At 47.7% G+C, this 17,080-nt stretch overlaps 1 protein-coding gene across 6 annotated transcripts in view; it reads right to left on the bottom strand.

Annotated features, from left to right (window-relative positions):
- KANK1 (KN motif and ankyrin repeat domains 1) overlaps window positions 1–3,545 on the bottom strand; it is a 133,511-nt gene extending 129,966 nt beyond the window's left edge. For 3 of the 6 annotated variants that reach the window (XM_074569738.1, XM_074569745.1, XM_074569746.1), the window contains exon 1: window positions 3,349–3,540. The gene's annotated coding sequence lies outside the window, so the exon portion shown is untranslated. Of the gene's footprint in view, window positions 1–3,147; window positions 3,244–3,348 lie in introns of those variants that run through there. The other 3 variants (XM_074569739.1, XM_074569741.1, XM_074569742.1) reach the window with 3 other exon arrangements.
- Between the last annotated feature and the right edge of the window lie 13,535 nt (window positions 3,546–17,080).

Below are 17,080 nucleotides of genomic sequence, written 5' to 3'. Positions count from 1 at the left end.
ATGTTATTTCCCCTCGGTATATAGCATCTATTAATGGCACCAAAAGATAACCGTGGAGTGTCAGATTTGACAAGTCTAAGTGGTTTCCCCGATTTCTGCATGAGATGCGTAAATGCCTTTTTACGGCACCACCAATTATTCAACCATGCAAACAGATACCATTAAGATCCTTAAAATGAATCATTTCCCACTAGAACCAGACACATTATAACTTTCATCATAAATCTGAATCTCTATTCAAGACAAACTTATTTCAGTGCTTACATAAGATTCATAAAAAGATATTGTGACTTCTATATATTTTTATATAGCTCAAACAAAAAAAAATTTCAAGTACACCCAGTAAAAAAAATACAGCTGGCATTTCAAGCCATCTGTAAGTTACATTTACTGCATCTTTAATAAGTTAGGTAGAATCAAAACTTCTCACAAGTTGTTCATCGCCACTTTATATTGCAATTCCACATAAACTTCTCATTATCATCGTTGAAACATCATAACCTAATCATTAGGTTAACACTTGTCATCTTGCCACAACCCACAACAACTTAGAAAAAATTCATACCCGTGCATGTATATACTCATAAGCTTTCAAGCCACTTTGCAAGTTCTGTGCCTCTTCCATTTCTAAGGTGCACAGGGAAATTCAGATGGATCAGACAGCCGGAGCAGTGACGCCTGAAACTTCTCCTATGGCCCATTAGTCAATTCCATTAGCTAAATGAGTAGGGAAGAAACCCTCCTTCCCCATGACCTACCGCTACAGTAGGTGCTGACACCACAAGAAAATTTGCAACTGTCCTCAATTAACAACTAATGCTTTAGTAACTAAAAGCACGTTCAGCTGCCCATTTGTGACAGTTCAACAGTGGCTCTGCATCATTTGCAAAAGAGACTCTTCATTTAGACATTTTCATTTCACTTTCAGCATCTATTATTTAGACATACAGGGCACTGCAGAAACTGAGACCACAAGCTGTACAAGCCTGAGAAAACTGCCAGAATGGGAAAAGGCAAACAGATATTGGAGGCGGAGGAGTAACCAAACAGACTCATCTCATTCAAAAGTCATTTGTGGAATGAGAAGTACATCCATTGCCAGTTCTCCTAAGGAGGTGGTATTCTGAGAGACCTGCTACACTGCTGCTTAAAAACAATCCACATTCAGCTTTCAATCTAAGGACCCAGTTTTATTCTCAGTTTCTCCAGTGCAATTTTGAAATAAAGCCTAATATCAAAAGAAAGCAGGTGTGTACAAATTGAAAAACTAAGACACTGGGTACTCCCATATAGGCTGCAGTGCTAAAGAACTTGTCACCAAATTACCCAGAGTGGTCATCAGTAATTTATTTAATGGCAGTATCATGTTTGCCACTAGAGAACCAGCTACCTCAGCTGTTGAATTTCCATCTAGTTAGAGGTCTAGCAATAAAAAGGGAAAAACCCCACTGTGGCATCAGACAAGAGAAATACAAAAGAGTTCAGCATAACATCCAATCCCACCAAGCACATGGACAGGTAAGGCACAAATTTTGAGGTGCCCAAGAGCCTGTATCCACCTACACTTCTGCCCAAGCTGCTCTCTGGCAGCAGGAGTTGTACTTGTGCGCCCAGCATTGGTGTGACCCACGTTTGCCCACACCCAGCACTGTGTGGGATGCTCATGCAACAAGCTCCCACACCCAAGCCCCCCGATGTCTCACGCACCAGAGCTGCCACTTCTCTTGCTCAAAATGGATGGAGGTAGGACCTGGGCTTCCCTGTCATAGGACAACACCTTATCTTCTGTTGAGATCTGCGGTAAGATGACATTTTACCTAGTCACTAATACGAGGCAGGTGTTCTCAGCCAGAAGAGAGATAAGACTTCAAAGATGGTGCTTGCAGCACAGGCTGGGGGAAGCTCCACTGCTGCCAAACAGCCCCACTGTGCCTCACTGGCATCCGCTCCCTTTGGAAAACTGACTCCAGACCTGAAGTCCCAAGCAGCACTCCCAAGGGCTTGAAACCCCACCTAAGTGAAAATGTCAGGGCTTTCTTTACACACCTTGGGCACTTTGTAAATTAGTTCAGCCTTTCTAAAACTCACATTAACCTAATAAGCCTCCTCTCACTTATCTCATATTTTCCTCTCTTCACAACATGCACCCACACAACCTTCATTCAGATCCAGTCACCCTGACAGAAGGGGTGAAATAAGAGATATCTGATACTTTTAATAAGCAAATTGTCATAGTCACCTTTCTTGGCTAGCCAAGATGCAAGGTTGTCAACTAAGCAAGAGAACTGCCAGATGGGCTCTGCTGTTAATTAAAATATTTGAGAGCTTTGATTTAACAAAAAGCACACTATGCCTGACCTTAACATCAGTACAAGAAAGATAAACTTAGCTCGGTCTTATGTGAAACCCAGGGCCAAAGAACTCAGAAAAAAGTCACTGTCATTACTGAGGCTTGTAATTATGCCTGAAAGAGTTTTTACACCTAACTGTGTATCAAGCTACAGGGCTTCACAATGTTCTTTGTTTAAGAGAGAATAAGATTGTTTTCAAACACTTCAGACTGCCTTTAAGAGCTTTTTGAGATCCATGAAGAGCAGCCAAAGTTCAGGCATATTCATAAGCTGAGCATCAAAGCCCCTAAGACCTCTCCCCTACACCCCTCCCATCCACCCCACACACCCCCCTCCAAAGAAAAAAAAAAAAAAAAAGAAAAGAAAATCCTCTACTGTCTTTTTAAAGTACCAGCTCACAAATAAGACTACAACCAAGACAGTCCATTTAAACAAAGCACTAATGAACACAACTCCCGCTGTGGATGTGACCCATTCCCCACACGCTGGTACCCCGTCTCCCTCCTCTCCTCTGTACCGATGCTCCCCACCCCGCGTTTCCATCCATCCCGGACGAGCACGAAGGGGAGCAGCCAGCCCTCAAGGGCGGGGGGGAATGGCCGAAACCTGCCGGTGGGCTCCGGAGAGCACGGGTCGGACGAGCACCGTTGTGAGGGGCAGGGCTGGGATGCCCCTTGGCTGCTCCGAAGTAGAGACGGGATGCAGCGATGCACAGAATACGCCCGTCCGTGCCTCCCCCGCTCCCCTACCCACCCCCCCCCTCCCCCCAGGCAAAATCACGCATTTTCACTCAAACCTAGGAGCGGGTACCGATACCAACAACTCTCCGCCGGGACGGCCGCCTCCCCGCCGGCAGGGCACCGCCGTGGCACACCGCCCGCTCCCGGCGCCGGACGGACCCAGAGGCTCCCCCCGGGGCGCGGTTGCCCCCCGACCGCCCCATCCCCGGCCCACCGCCCCCAGCCCGCCCCATCCCCATACCCCGCCCGCCGCTCACCTCCGGGCTCCACGCCCCGGCCGCCGGCGGGGGAGGAGGCGGGGGGGTGGTGTGTGGGAAAGCGGTAGTAGGGCGCTCAGGATCCCTGCAAAACTTCAGACCACCCCCCCCCCCCCCCTCCCCTCCCGCCAGCCCGCACCGCCGGCAGCCCGCAAAGTCCTCTCGCAGCCGCTTTGTACGCGCCGGCGGCCCGCACTGCGGCTGCGCGCTGCCCAAAATCAACAGGGCGCGCTTCCAGCCCCCCGTCGGCACCCTCGGCCCTCCCGCCCCCCTTGCACCCCCCCTACCAGGGCCGTCCCTCCGCCCAGGGCCATCCCTCCACACCCCCAGTACTGCAAATTCTCCCCCTCCCCCGCGACAGCAAATCCTCCGCCCCCCGACAGTGCGAGCTCCGCACCCCCCCGGCTACGCCGCCTCCGGCAGCGCAAACCCTCCGTCACCCCCGGCAGTGCGACCCCCAGCCCCCCAACAACGCAGTGCCCCCGCACCTCAGGGCGTCCGTCCCCTGATGCAGCTCCTCTGCCCCACCGCGGGGAGGGGTGGGGGGGGAAATTGTTTTTGGGCCGGTTTTGGTTGGGGGGAGCACGGCGTAGTGTGCAGGCGGCGGCGCGTCTCCCCCACGCGGGTCCGGAGGTGCGCCGGAGAGCGAGGGCCGGCGGCGCGGAGCGGGGCTGGCGTCGGGGGCTGCGGCTGAAAACAGCATCCTTGGGGAAAACCTGCGTGAGGCTGACCTTGGTGAAGTCTTCCCTGTGCTCGGGCTGGAGGGACTGATTCGAAGCCTACGAGAAGAGCGTTGGCCTCGGCAGGGTTTGGGTCAGATCCGGTACCTGGTTAAGGCCGGCGCTGCCCGGTGCCCGGGGACTGGTATTCCCCACCGGGGGCTGTCACGTTAAATGCTTTTTTCGGTCTCAGAGCCTCGGCAGAATGTGCCCACCGGCTGCCAGCTGTTCTGCTGCGCAGGGCTGGACCGGGGTCCCGGGCCAAGGCTTTCAAAGGAGAGCAAAATGTGCATCAGCTGCTTCTGCATTGCTTTGTGGAGCTCAGCTTAGAGGCAATGTTTTTAAACTTGTGCCTTGATCTTTACTGGCCAGAACAGGCTGTCTCTAAAGCCTTTTCATCTGTGCAAGGATACAGTAGTCCCTGTTTTGTGTGAGCCTTGAGTTTCTGCTTAACAGTTTAAATATTCGGAATGGATTGATGCATGGTTTCTTTCACTCCTCCCACTCTTATCTCAGGTGTTATCCTCATTGACCCGGGGCTCTCAGATCCCCAGGACCAAGTGCTTCAGAGGCTTTGTGGTAATGCCAGGCAGGGTTTCACAGCTGGGAGTCAGACAGTCCCTCCCAAAGACAGAGAGGTCAGCAAGAGAATCCACAGGCCAGGAGTAAGCAAGAAGCAGGAGACTCAGTGAAGTCAGGGGTGTGACAACACTCGGTCTTCTTTTCCAGTTCTGGACTTGGGACCCTGCGAGGTGATTATTGTTAGTTACTTCACAGCACAGAAGGACACAACTGTGTCACACCTCTCCCAGCTTTTTCTGTTTTTTCTCCTGTAGCGGGCTGTCAAACACTGGTATCTCCTGACCTGCCCTTGTAATTTCCTTCTTTCTGTGTCATTCCTCTGCTTTTCTTCTGCTTTTCCCTGTGTAATTCTCCTGAAATGCTGCATATTTCCAGGTGGTTTGTTTTGGGTTTTTTTTGCAGACATGATACCTGCAGCTCATGAATGGAGACCAGCAAAGATTGTGTCAATGGATATTGATTCCAGGATAGAGCAAAGAGAATATTAAGGAAATTTATAAATCTCTCTGTCTGTTTTTCCCAGCGGACCCCACTCAAGTAACGGTAGACAACAAATGGTAGGGTTTTCTCGTTCTATAAAAAGCTAACGGGCTCGGTGATATTTCCATCTAAATCATTTCCAGTATTTCTTCTGAAATCTCTGAAGCCATTAAAACATTTTAGAGATGAAATCACATCAAGTATTTTTGTAAGTAAAGCTGCTATGACGTTGATACAAACCATCTCTCAAACCACTAAGCTTTTATTAAAAAAAAAGAAGCTTTTATAACTTTTAATTCAAGAGCACGTATTTTTAGCAATACTTGCAGTCCAAATCTGTGACCAGACCCTGCAACATTTTTTAAGACACTAATAGTTATTAATCCTGACTGTGCTAAGTTTCCATCCAGAGGCTAATTTTTATGGCTGAGTTACCAACCCTAGAAAAAATGGGGGACTGATGAAAGAAATAGTTGAGACAACAGTGAGCACCACTTACCATTATTTACATTAACAACCAAAAAGAAAGTATACCCAGGCCAGCAAACAACTCCTTAGCATCAGCTTATTCATCCGAATAGTTGGGTCAGGACCATGTTGTACCAGAAACTGTACAAACACAGAATGAAAGCACTCCAGACTACGGCAATGAACAGAGCAAGCAGATAGGGCTCTTTCCACTTCTCCCACTTAATCCTTTCTTTCAGGAGTTGCCAGCTCTTGACAGTTTAAACAAGTGAAATTAAATAAATAAGTCAATTGTTGCGTTACCTGCGTAAGAGTCACAGCAAAAGACTTTCAGCGTGGTCATGCAGTAGATGGGGCTTTTTTCTTTGATGGTGCAATTAAAACCACAGGGTCGTGGCTCACTGTTCAGCGCTTGGGGCTTGTCTGGCACTGCAAAGAGCTTGCAAAGTGCACTAACCGGGAGCCTGTGGATCTGCCAGATGGGGCAGAGCAGGGACACAAGGGAGCGGAAAGTGAGAAGGGCCAGTAAGCACCTTCCCCTCTGCTCCGTCCGCCCTGGCCTCCTGGGCACGTGCTCATGGGGGAGTTTGGGAGAGGGGACATAGACCCTCCGTAGACTCCCTGTAAAGCACCAAAGAGAAAAACCGGCTTCAGACTGAACTGATCGGGGCAAAGCCTCAAGGAGAGAGGGGGATGAGGATGTCAGTTCCTACCCCTTCACGGATGGGAGCGGTGAGGAGCGAGTGGGGTGCTGCTCCCCATCTGGGCATGCCCTGGCTGGGGCTCTGCCACTGGCCGTGTCACCCTCGGATACCCCCGCGCAGCCTCCACCTTCCACCGAGGGCTGTGGGAGTGCGTAAGTTTGCCTCTCTCAGACCAAGCACCAGCGAGAGACACCGAGCAAGGAACAGGTGCTTTTGCAGCGCTTTTCCAGCTCCCAGGGGTGTTTTTCATTTAGGACCTCCTCTGGCAGGTAGGAAGGACGGAAACACCATTAACATTTAGCAAAAAAGAAACCCATTCCCCAGAAAACCCCCATACCCACCTATTTCCTTCAAAAAGCCAGATGCCCCATGTCTGTGAGTAGGTAATCGTTAAGTGGCACGTCCAGAAGTAAGTAAGGATAATACCAGAGAGAACATGTTGTATTTTTCCATGATCTGGATCTTGTCTAAATGAATATTGTGTATGCTTTGGCAGAGTTTTCTGTGAGATTTTGGGTTGCACACAGCACAGATAAAGCCTATGCACACATAGCGCTCATATGTTAACAACAAGGGAGATGTAAGAGAAGTCATCCCGCCCAGTGTCATTTTTGGTGCATTGAGCAGGGACACAGGCAGAATGAGTTCCTGCAGACTCTCAGGCTCCATCCCTCTGGCTTTTAACTCACTGTGCCTGAAGCCTGTTCTGTGTTGAACATCCCGCACAGCGCACTCGGGAGCCTTGGGGCTGCTGGAGCATGAGGAGCCTCAGCATCAGGATGCTGGAGCATCAGCAGCCTCAGAGGATGGAGGTGCACCTGAGTGCAGGTGGTCTGGGGGCTAAACTTAGAGGCAGGTTGCACCAACCCTACTCCCAGCTGTGGCCCATAGAATCATAGAATTGTTGAGGTTGGAAGGGACCTTTAAGATCATCGAGTCCAACCTTTAGCCTACCCTGACAAGAGCCACTTCTAAACCATGTCCCTAAGTGCCCCATCTACCCTTTTTTTAAACACCTCCAGGGATGGTGAATCCACCACCTCCCTGGGCAGCCTATTCCAATGTTTAATAACCCTTTCAGTGAAAAAATGTCTCCTAATATCTAATCTAAACCTCCCCTGACGTAACTTGAACCCGTTCCCCCTTGTCCTATCACTTGTCACCAGGGAGAAGAGGTCAGCCCCCATCTCTCTACAACCTCCTTTCAGGTAGTTGTAGAGGGTGATAAGGTCTCCCCTCAGCCTCCTCTTCTCCAGGCTAAACAACCCCAGCTCCCTCAGTCGTTCTTCATAAGGTTTGTCCTCCAGACCCCTCACCAGCTTTGTAGCCCTTCTCTGGACACGCTCCAACACCTCAATGTCCCTCTTGTAGCGAGGGGCCCAAAACTGAACGCAGTACTCGAGGTGGGGCCTCACCAGTGCCGAGTACAGGGGGATGATCACTTCCCTAGTCCGGCTCACCACACTATTCCTGATACAGGCTAGGATGCTGTTGGCCTTCTTGGCCACCTGGGCACACTGCTGGATCATATTCAGCCGGCTATCAACCAACACCCCCAGGTCCTTTTCTGTCGAGCTGCTTTCAAGCCACTCTGCCCCAATCCTGTAGCACTGCATGGGGTTGTTGTGTCCCAAGTGCAGGACCCGGCATTTGGCCTTGTTGAACCTCATACCATTGGTCTCAGCCCATTGGTCCAGCCTGTCCAGATCCCTCTGCAGAGCCAACCTACCCTCAAGCAGATCGACACGCCCGCCCAGTTTAGTGTCATCTGCGAACTTACTGAGGGTGCATTCGATCCCTTCATCCAGATCATTGATAAAGATATTAAAGAGAACCGGCCCCAGCACCGAGCCCTGGGGGACACCACTTGTGACTGGACACCAACTGGATTTAACTCCATTTACCACCACTCTCTGGGCACGGCCATCCAGCCAGTTTTTTACCCAGCGAAGAGTACACCTGTCCAGGCCATGAGCAGCCAGTTTCTCCAGGAGAATGCTGTGGGAAACAGTGTCAAAAGCTTTGCAAAAATCCAAGTAGATAACATCCACAGCTTTTCCCTCATCCACTAAGTGGGTCACCTTATCATAGAAGGATATTAGGTTTGATAGGCATGACCTGCCCTTCACAAACCCATGCTGACTGGCCCTGATCACCCTGTTCTCCTGCATGTGCCGTGTAATGGCACTGAGGAGGATCTGTTCCATGACCTTCCCAGGCACCGAGGTCAGACTGACTGGCCTGTAGTTCCCCGGATCCTCCTTCCGGCCCTTCTTGTGGACCTGTTTGGAAGCGTGGAAAGGAGTGGGATCCTCTCTGCTCCTCTACTTGGCAGCAATTCTTTGCTTAACTGCAGCCATACAGGAGCACGAGAGCTCACGCGTATCTTAGATGTTGCCTTAGGTCTTCTCCTAACTGGGATGGGCATCTATGGCTCCACAGCAAGCAGCTCCTCAGCAGCACAGTGGGTGGAAAAGGCTGAGGCTAACTCTTTTTTTGCACCCCCAAAATCTGGGATTTTGGGAACCTGGGAATCCCACAAGGTTCACAGCTCCAGGGGAGCCCCCGAAGCCACCACAAACTTGGCCCCATTTGTTGGTGTAGTGGCAATGGCCCTGCCCTGTAAACAAAACAATCCTATTGGAATTTTATGAACAGAGTAATTCTGCTTTTCCCAAAAAAAAACAAAACAAAACAAAACAAAAGGTTCAAACATTCTTTCCATAGGAAATGGCGATGCTTTCCCATGCCTTATTTTGTCCATTCTAGAAATATCACTCGCCTGAAAAAAAGCCATATTTTTATTGGAAAAAAAAAGGTTTGGTTCATAGGAAGTGGTGTTCACAGCACCTGCCTAAGCCTGATCAGAGTACTATGACCCCCTGCCCCCCCCCCCCCGCCCCCCAATTCCTCCCTGCTTTGGCGGGGTCTCACACAGAGAGGGGCCGAGAGGGGTCAGAGCTGTGGCGCTGGGACATCTCCCTGCAGGGGCCTGGGTGTGAAGGACACTTTGAAGTGCGGATCGCTGCTAAGCAGCTGCCCCAGCCAAAGCTGAGTAGCAACCTCAGGAATTAAGTAAACCCCAGTTTTAAATGCACTGGACCTTTTCTGCCATGAATATGCTGCAAACCGTTGTGGAAAGCAAGGGTGACACATTGTGCTGGTGTGAGTGACCCCACACAGTGGGCATGGCAGCTGAGAGTCAGATTAATCCTCTCCGCTGGCAAGCCCATAAAAGCCCAGATTTTATTCTCTGTGTACTTACTGTTCTGACTTGCTTTTAGGGAAGCAGTGGTTTCAGTAGGTGTACACATTGTCGCTCTTTTCTCACGAGCAAACCACGCCGCATGGCCCATTTCCGAGCACCATCTACAAAGGAGAGATGTTAGGCAAAAGAAGGCAGAGCAGTTTTCTGGTTCAGGACTCACATTGGCGGCAGCCTGGAAATAAGACCGCATGCTTGACTGTCAGTCCAAAGTGAAGTGAAACGGTGCCGCATGCGGCTGCGTCTCCATCATCTGAGTTCTCCGTGCTGGAGGGTACGTGCTGCTGTTTGCCACACATTGTCTAGGGTCTCACCATTAGGCCTACGGATATTTGAGGCACAACAGTGTTCTTGATTTGTGCATGAATGCACAGGAATGCAAGTCCAGAAATCATTTACCAGAGGAAATGTAGCACTTGCCTTTTCCCTTATCTTTAAAGGAGCGGTGTCAAAATACTATATGCCCCAAGGTTTGACCAGCTCTAATAAGACGGAGGAAAAGTTGCCACAACTTTGCCTTCTAGATTTTATCTACCTTTTATCACTGAAATATTTTAAAGAATGCTTGATTCTGCAGAGCTCCCAGACCTTTATTTTACCTCTGAGCTGGGTGAAGAGGCCACTGCAGTTTAAGTTGAATCAACAGCATCATGCAGTTGTATTACCAAGCTTAGTCTCTGCAAAAAGCTTTACTTGGACTTGACGTCTGTCATGAGTTGTCTGAGAGATTAATATAATAAATTCCTTAAGGGGTACATACATACAGCAACTGGGGTCTAGGACTACACCGGGGAGTCATGCTAAAACCTAAAAGGGTCAGCAAAGGTCTATTCGGACACGTGTGCTGGTAAAGATGAGCAGGTCCACATGCCAGCTCATGAGAGGGAGAGTTGGCTCGGACGAGTTCACAGGATACGTGTTTCACGTGCCAGGGCAGGCAGAAAACATTTCACAGCACCCCGACAGCAAACTTGAGACTCACAGTAGAAGACAAAAGCAACAAGCCTTGGGAGAACGCAGGAGCTTTGGCAATTTCTTGCTGGAGAAAGGAATTTGTTAAATGAGCTCCCAAAGTTAGACTCAGTTTGCACGATCCTAAATTTGTGCATGTTCACCCCAGGGAGCTGCACAATCAGGAAATTAATGACCCCAGTATTCATTTCCCTGATGTGTGGCTTCTTGGAGAAGTTCCTCATCACGAATTTTGTCTCCACAGCAGGGGATAAATGGGACCTGAGGGACACTTTGAAGGACCCTTACATTTTACATACAAGACATTTGGAGTTTCCTTTCTATCTTTGTACACTGCAAATTCTCAAATTAAAATTTGCTCTGTGCCAGAATTGAGCTATCAAGGACCGCTCGAATGCACAGACAGATTTATTTGCTTTGTATAAATGATGATCTGATTTCTGTGATACTGATTTGATTTCATCAAATTCATTAGTCAATTGTCTTCTCAGAATGGGGTTTCTCAACTTTCATCCTAGTTTCATATTCACAAGGGGGTTTTAACTTAAAGGCATGGTACATTTTTTTTAAAAATGTGATTAGGATGTGGTGGGCTTTGACTGTAAAAGTGCAAGCCAAAAAACTTGATTGGTCATTATGTTGAGATGGGCGGTCAAGCTATCTTCTCCTGTTTTTCTCACCTGCTGGCTGACTTAACAAATTAGGGCTCATCTGATGGTTATTTAGTGACAATTCTGAACACTAAAGGTCTCACCTTGACCAGTGATCAGGCTGAAGAGGAGAACAGGTTCTTCCTTCCTGTTTTGCAGACATGAGTGTGAAACTGCTTTGGCAGAGACTGGGGAGACCTTTAGCTGCTCTTGAAATGCATGCCTCACTGATTACTCTGTGATTGATAGTGCAGGAGGTGGGTGTAGATCCTCTATCATAACTCACAGAGATTCTTCATCCTGAAACATCTGATACTGGCCGCTGCACGGGTAGGAAACTGGATGAGCTGAGCAGCATGCCAGGTCTAATAACACTATGTTTCAACAAACTCATGACTACCAAGTGGAAGTTTTCCGCCTTCAAATGTACTTCCTGACAGCACAACCTGGCACAGACAGTGACTACAGGTTCCTCCATAACTGAGCTGACCTATCACTTTATTTTTGCCAGCCAGAGGCTTTGTCTGGAGTCTGGCAGTTTTGTGTAGGCACAGGTATCCTCTCAGCGTTTCAGACCACCACCACCACACCGATGACGTGGTGGCCGCTCCCTCCTACGCTGGACTGTCGCACTCAACCCACGTATAGGTTCACAGCAGTTGGGTACAGGGATCTTGGGCAGCATCACGGCGAGCAGAGATGGGATCCCTTTGGAAGCGAACCGCTGAAGTTAAACAGAGGATTGAACAAGCTCCCGTTCTGCAGCTGCGAGTACTGTGTGTTAAATGCTTTTCCTTAGCAGGCTGTGGGGATGATCAGCAGTGAAGGAAGGCTTAGCTGGCCTTTCTAGGAGGGTCACCTCTGTCAGTGAAACACTCTGAGTGCTGGGACGGCAGCTGGTGCCACCAGTGCCCTGGTGATGGTGCCTGGGGTGGGAGCAGGACCCCAGTAACTGCGAAGCCACTGGTGGCTGCATCCTCCATTGGTTAGAAACAGAAAAGATTAGCAGTGAACCAAAACAGGCAGAAATAACAGGATATTCTGCCTTTGTCCTCTGTTTCCTCAAACTATGCCTGCCTATGACCGCATTTCCAAGCTGAATAATTTCCGTCCTCAGCATCCCTTTCGTGCATAGGCCATGGAAACAGTGGTCACTCTGGGCGCCTGTTACCGCAGGAGGCGTGTGGGGCTGTGCCGCAGCTCCCAGACAGCCTGGATCCCGCACTGGAAGTAACACTCCTTCAAAGGACCATTGGGAAAGCACAGCATGCCTTTTGTTCTCTGCTTTTGCAGGTCCCCAGTTCTTGATGGAAACTAGCAAAATCCAGGCAGTCAGCATTAAAGAACAAAAAAACCCCATGCCCCAAATCCACAAAATCCCCCAAAACCTAAGAAGATTTTTATTAGAAAAATTAGAATTTTCCCTATTTTATTATTATTATTACTGTTATTATTTTTAATCTTTTGTGATTGCCTTTTGTGTGACAGCTTTCATTAAAGCCCAGCAGCCCTCAGTTTGGTCCCGAGTGCCCCACACGGTCTAGAAAGTGAGATGCATTCAGCACTTTGACCTGCCCTTAATTCCATTTCCATGGTACTACTCCCTTTGTTCCCCAAAGTGTGTTGGGTTTTTAATCTTTTGCTTTCTGATTGCTTATTTATTTCTTTATGGATGGATTTCTTTCACTCAGCTGCAGCTTTTGTCCTAGGCTGCAGCAGGCCTTGGGGGCAACTGGGTTTCTCTACAACCTGAGTCAAGCAATCCTTTCCATGCAGTCACGGAGGACTGGTTTTATTCTCTTTAACCTGCCACAGATTACAAGAGTTTTGTTCTTCCTAATTTAATCAATGGTTGAAGTCTGTTACATAAGCCAACCTCTTGGAAATCTTTCAGACCCTGTTGAATTAGTATTATTCTCCCTACGTTAAAAGCTGGCAGCACGAAGTTGCAGTGAAAATGGCATCCTTCCAGGCTGCTGAGAAACCTCCAACCTCTGAGGCAGCACTATCAGCTTCATTTTCGCAAAGCCATTTTTGCTGGCAGTCCCTTCCCCTTCCCCTGCCGGGAAAAATGCCACCCCAAAAGGTTTAGTTTTGAGCCCAGGATTTTATGCCTTAAGAAGGAAGGCTTTGGTTCCTTTAGGAACACTTGCAACCTGTCTTTGATAGCTGAGAAGGGGTTGTTCATTTCTCTTGAAGTTGAGCTGCAAACAAAGGAAAGGATATGGTTTTGTGCCTACTTCCTTTCTTCACTGTCTATTAAGTCCAGAAACACTTGTTTGCTTGAGGTTTTAAGATAACTTTCTGGCACTTTCAAGTTCTAGATGTATCAGCAATGCTAAGCTTGTTTTTCCTGGTTTTGTTTGTTTGTATTGTTTTGTTTTGGTTTTTTTTTTTTTTTCACAGAGCTCTCCTTGGTGAACAGAAATTTCTACAGATATTCACATTTGGGAAATTCAGAAATGTATGGTAGGAAATCTTCACTTCCTGTGTTTTTACAGGTGCTTGTTAAATAGCATTGTCCTCCTGCCATCCAGCCAAAATACCTTGTCCCTTCAGTTATTAGAGTTTAACTTTCCTTGTAATATGGATTTCACCAGTCCTAGCAGACACCCAATACATGTTTAGAAATATTCCATGAATAGAGGCAGATAGGGAAAAAACTTATTCCTGTAAAAAATAAATGGTTCTAAAAGAAGTATTCCATCCACAGATAGACAGAAATATAAAATCAATCTCATAGCATAGCAAAAAATATGTGTAATGATTTAGAGCATTTACATTTGCATTTAGGTATCTTTTCATTTTGTACATGTGGCATTTAAACAAGCACATAACAATTTTTCCTCTCACAACTGTTTCCTTTTAGAAGGTATACAGCTTGTAAGTAAGTGGTGCATCTGGGCAGTAATTGGGACTAAATGCATGCTTTGCTCTGTATACCACAGCATATGCTGAGTAAATTCATTAAGGGAAGTTAAAAAAAAAAAAGGATTCAACTTTGCTTTTTTTTTTTCTCCTAAAGGGAAAATTTTGTTTTGAAGGGTGCAAAGCAGCAGGTTGCTTAGAATAGACAAGCAGAACAAAATGTTACAACTTTCAAGGCTTCTTAAACTAATCCTAGAATATCTGCTATTGAGGGTCTTTGGGTTTTTAGTTTGTTTGTTTTGATCAGCCAAACATTTAGTTTGATGTTTTCAGGATTTTTTGCAGAGCAATATTGAGTGACTACATTGTTTGCAAAAAAATTTCATCAAGGTTAGTTTTTAAATTCTTGAACACTTGGAAAACAGTCAGGTTTTGAATAAAAATGCTTCATTTAAACCAGTCCCTCACTGAGGACATAAGGAGGCACGAAAACATATTCGATTCACGATGTCAAGCACTCAATCAATGCCAGATTTTACTGTTACTTCCCCAAACACTAATTGAGCTCTACTGTGAGTGTGCGTTGCCTTTATTCATGTAACCAAAATGCACCTTTTCCAAAGGGGCCCCTTCTCCTTTCAGTGCACTGATTAGACCAAAGCATTACCCAGCCTGAGATGACTTATCAAGACCTGTTATTATTTTATAATCACTCCATTTAACTGGTTTAAAAGATAGTTAAAACATAGTCATCCGAACTGCTCCATAAATTACCCCGCTCCCAAATTCAGCACTAATGGCAACAGCCTACGAACACTCCTTGTACATGTTCAGCACCATGCTGCAGTAAAATACAGTAAAATACTGTTATCATGTGCTTCATTTTCATAAAAAGCACTGCTTTGAGAGAGTATAACAGCTTAAAGAGTCCAAGCTGGCTCTGTGTCAGGCTGTCTGTTAAGCTTTCATTCCTCTTTCTGAAATATTTGAGATGTTGATACTTCAAACAGACGAACAGGAAAAACAAAAAAAAAGGAATTAAAATGTTTGCTTTCGTTTTCCCAAGTCTTCACATTGGTGGGAAACCTAACAAGGAAGCGTTCAGCTTCCACAGAGAGGTCATAGAATCATAGAATACCAGGTTGGAAGAGACCTCAGGGATCATCTGGTACAACCTTTCTTGGCAAAAGCACAGCCTAGAAAAGGTGGCCCAGCACCCTGTCCAGCTGAACCTTCGAAGTGTCTGATGTTGGGGAATCCATCACTTCCCTGGGGAGATTATTCTCATTGTGAACAATTTTTCTCTTGTGTCCTGTCAGAATCCCCCATGGAGTAACTTGTACCCATTACCCCTCTTCTTGTCTATGTGGCTCCCTGTAGAAAGGGAGTCTCCACCTTCCTTGTAGCCACCCTTTAAATACTGGAACATGGTGATAAGATCTCCCCTAAGCCCTCTTTTCTCAAGGCTGAACAAAGCCAGCTCTCTCAGCCTTTCCTCATATGGCAGGCTTCCCAGTCCTTTGAGCATCTTTGTGGCCCTTCTCTGGACCCTCTCCAGCCTGCCCACATCAGGGACCAAAACTGAAGACAGCATTCCAGGCGTGGCCTGACAAGTGCTGAGTAGAGTGGGATAATGACTCCTTTATCTCGCTGGTGATGCCCTTGTGGATGCAACCCAGCACCCTGGTGGCTTTCTTTGCTGCAGCAGCACACTGTTCTCACACTCATAGTGAGCTTGTTGTCCCTCAGGATCCCCAGGTCCCTTTCCACAGAGCCGTTCCTCAGCCGGGTAGATCCCAGCCTGTGCTGCACTCCTGGATTGTTTTCCTAGGTGACAGACTTTACACTTGTCCTTGTTGAACTTCATAAGGTTCTTGTTAGCTCACTCTTCCAGTGTATCCAGGTCTTCCTGCAGGGTGGCTCTCCCTTCTGAAGTGTCTGAGGAGGTGGACGACCCTCTTGAAGGCCGTATAACCCAGACCTGCCGGCTCTAAGTGACACCACTGCATTTCTCTTTAAGTGTCACAAGAGTGGCCACAGCCACTCACAGTCGTGCCTGTTCAGTCTTGAACGTCTTGACTTGAACGTTCAGTCCATCACCTGCTGAAGCCTTGAACATGGGATATTTAATGCCGTATGTGCTCCCTTTACAGCTGCTGTTCCGCAAACCAAGAAATCTAGCATTAGGGCTGCCCATGTAGCATCACTAGTGCTGACCAAAAGCACCCGCCTTGATGGTTCAAATGTGTTCAAAACATGCTGGCAGGATTATTCATACTTCTGGGCATTATTGTTGGTCTTCTCACAGCTGGCATGGGCTCCTTATATATGTGTGATGTTTGCATGCTGTCAGGTGTGCGAGTGTGTGCACACCCCTGATTTGGATCGGCTGTGCTCTGCTGGGCGATGGGGCTGTGTACAGGCTTGGCACTGCTGGTCACAGCCCACCGCTGTGCTGTGCAGCGGGATGGGGCATGGCCAGGGCGGTGAACAGAGAGAGAGAGATGTTCGCGCTGAGCTGGAGGATTCCAGCCCCAAAAGGGTTAAGTGAGCTATGGTGAGCTCCCAGCTCCTGTGGGAATCTCTGGACCTGGACGGGTGTGGTTCTGTGCCTCGCTTGCTGGTTCCCCTGTGACAGCCTCAGTAGTTTAGCCCTGGAGCTAACTAGTGTGGACACATGCAACTCTCCCTAGTCTTGAATCACTCAGATGGCGTGTCGTTCAAGAATCAGGCATGTTTCTGCTCTACACCTACACATTGGAAGAAGAAAGGAGGGCACTTCTGTCACTCAGCTTCCCGCTGCCATTTTTCATGGACACAAATGAAAAAATAAGTTATGAAGCAAGTTGTTGCCTATTACCTCTGCAACAGACACTATTTATCCTAGAGACAGACTGACACCTCCCTTGCCGAAATCTTTGTATTTTCTGCTGAATGATGCTTCTACGAGGGAAGGTTGTTCCTACTGGAATTTTATTTCCAGCTGGATTCTATTGAGGTATAAGGTGTAACACAAAGACATTT

The sequence above is a fragment of the Larus michahellis genome, chromosome Z (genome assembly GCF_964199755.1).
Source record: "Larus michahellis chromosome Z, bLarMic1.1, whole genome shotgun sequence".
NCBI lineage: Eukaryota > Metazoa > Chordata > Aves > Charadriiformes > Laridae > Larus > Larus michahellis.
The sequence above is the reverse complement of the archived record's forward strand: the minus strand, read 5'-3'. Positions and strand labels throughout refer to the sequence as shown.